Genomic DNA, 2,680 nt, shown 5'->3' with positions numbered 1-2,680 from the left:
CCTCATTCTATTCTTGGTGCTAACCCCGGTGCTAAATAAAGTCGTTTAGTTTACATTAGCATTCGTGAGATGTTTTGTGTAAGTGGTGTGTAGCCTTAACTCAGGAAACACAAGTATTATCAGGACAGTTTTTCATGTCCACCTTCATTATCTTGCTGTGTCAAACTTACACCAGCATCAGACAAGAAATATGGAAACAGTAATTAAAGTGTGTGTATGTATGTGTGTGTGCGTGCGTGCGTGCGTGCGTGCGTGCGTGCGTGTGTGTGTGTGTGTGTGTGTGTGTGTGTGTGTGGGTGGCGGATTTCATCACAGCTTCATAAAGCATCTGTATTAAGGCACATCAAAATCTATTGCAATATACAAGCTCCACCTTCAGGGTTTAGGCCACGCCCCCCTACATGGCTGTGTGAGATATTTTTATATCATTAGTGATTTTACTCAGTTCATGTACAATAAATACATTAAAACAAATTTATTTTAACTGCACAAATTTTATTAACACACGATTAATGCAGCATGCATTTCTGTTTGACAATTTTCCACAAAATCTCAAATCAAGCACCAAAATCTTCCATGATGCAAACATCCAGCAATTAAAACCGTCGGTGTGGAAACATAGTAAACGTTAAGTTGGTGTTCTGATGATTTACTTAATTATTTTAAAACATTTACAAGTATATCTTTTCCTCATGCTCTATTTTGAATTTGGTTTTACTAATAATAAACATACATTTGCATGAAGCATCAATATTTGTCCACCTTCATGTTAATTAGAGTATTAAAAACTTGAAAAGTATTAATTTAAGGTACATTTATAACCGATACAAATGTGTGATTAAGAAGTTACCTCATGACAATCATGCAATTAATCAAACTAATATATATATATATATCAATTGATAGCCCTAATATATATATATATGCTATGGAGAATGTTGCATTGTTTTGTAGAGAAAATTGTGAGTCAGCGTTCCTTCGTTATCCCAGCAGTGAGACGTCTCTGGAGATAAATGAGTTCCTCAGTGTGTTTCACTTTTTATACAACTCAAAATAATTACAGTGAAACTCTGAAGTTTATACGTTCAGGGATTAGCTCAAAACTCACATTTCTCTGTGTGTGTGTGTGTGTGTGTGTGTGTGTGTGTGTGTGTGTGTGTGTGTGTGTGTGTGTGTGTGTGCGTGTGTGTGTGTGTGTGTGTGTGTGTGTGTGCGTGTGTGTGCAGCTGTCACATTCAGTTTGATTGATGGATAATGAAGGAGGACAGGAAGGCAAAACGATTGACCCAGATGTTGTATAAGAATTGCGTTGTTATCCAGACGTGTGCTCACTGTGGGATTTCAGATAAATATACATGAGAGGTTCAGGTGGATCTGTGCAGCCAATTTACACACGGAGGTGATGGAAAAATCCCTAACGAGTCTGAGTGCTTAATGAGCCGCTGTGTGTGTCACCTTCACCACCTGCATAAATCCTCCATATTTTCTCCCCGTAGCTTTCTGAGTCCACAGGAATGAGAAATATTCTGTCTAAATCCTTCACCTTTTCCATTCAGAATCCACACCACTGTCCTCACCTAACCCTCTATTACAATTTCTCCATGTTCCACATGTTCTCAGTGTTCTCCGTGTTCTCTGTGCACAGTGACAGTGCAGGATCAGAGGTGTTTAACATCGTGTAAATGTCATTGTGATGATTCAGAGGCTTTAGTTTAAATCAGCTGATGCTGTAAAGTCACTCATGAGGAAAAGAGAAGATTTGTGATATGACGTGTTAATTTGGCCTCAGGGAGAAAATGACAGTGAAGTGTGAGTGAGTGGTATTGTGGCTTCATGCTTTATTTCTTTCAATCTTTCAGTGTGTGTAATTAAACAGACAGTGCATAATAGTGTAATGTGGGGCAGTATAGTGTAGTATAGTGTGATATAGTGTAGTGTAGTGCAGTATAGTGTAATATAGTGTAGTATAGTGTAGTATAGTGTAGCGTTATATAGTGTATTGTAGTTCAGTGTAGTATAGTGTAGTTTAGTGTAGTGTAGTACAGTATAGTTTAATATAGTGTAGTGCAGTATAGTGTAGTATAGTGTAATATAGTGTAGTGTAGTGTAGTATAGTGTAGCGTTATATAGTGTATTGTAGTTCAGTGTAGTTTACTGTAGTGTAGTACAGTATAGTTTAATATAGTGTAGTGCAGTATAGTGTAGTATAGTGTAATATAGTGTAGTGTAGTGTAGTATAGTGTAGCGTTATATAGTGTATTGTAGTTCAGTGTAGTTTAGTGTAGTGTAGTACAGTATAGTTTAATATAGTGTAGTGCAGTATAGTGTAGTATAGTGTAATATAGTGTAGTGTAGTGTAGTATAGTGTAGCGTTATATAGTGTATTGTAGTTCAGTGTAGTTTAGTGTAGTGTAGTACAGTATAGTTTAATATAGTGTAGTGCAGTATAGTGTAGTATAGTGTAATATAGTGTAGTGTAGTGTAGTATAGTGTAGCGTTATATAGTGTATTGTAGTTCAGTGTAGTTTAGTGTAGTGTAGTACAGTATAGTTTAATATAGTGTAGTGCAGTATAGTGTAGTATAGTGTAATATAGTGTAGTGTAGTGTAGTATAGTGTAGCGTTATATAGTGTATTGTAGTTCAGTGTAGTTTAGTGTAGTGTAGTACAGTATAGTTTAA

Source organism: Silurus aristotelis (assembly GCF_946808225.1).
Source record: "Silurus aristotelis genome assembly, chromosome: 16".
NCBI classification, from domain to species: Eukaryota; Metazoa; Chordata; class Actinopteri; order Siluriformes; family Siluridae; genus Silurus; species Silurus aristotelis.
The sequence above is the reverse complement of the archived record's forward strand: the minus strand, read 5'-3'. Positions refer to the sequence as shown.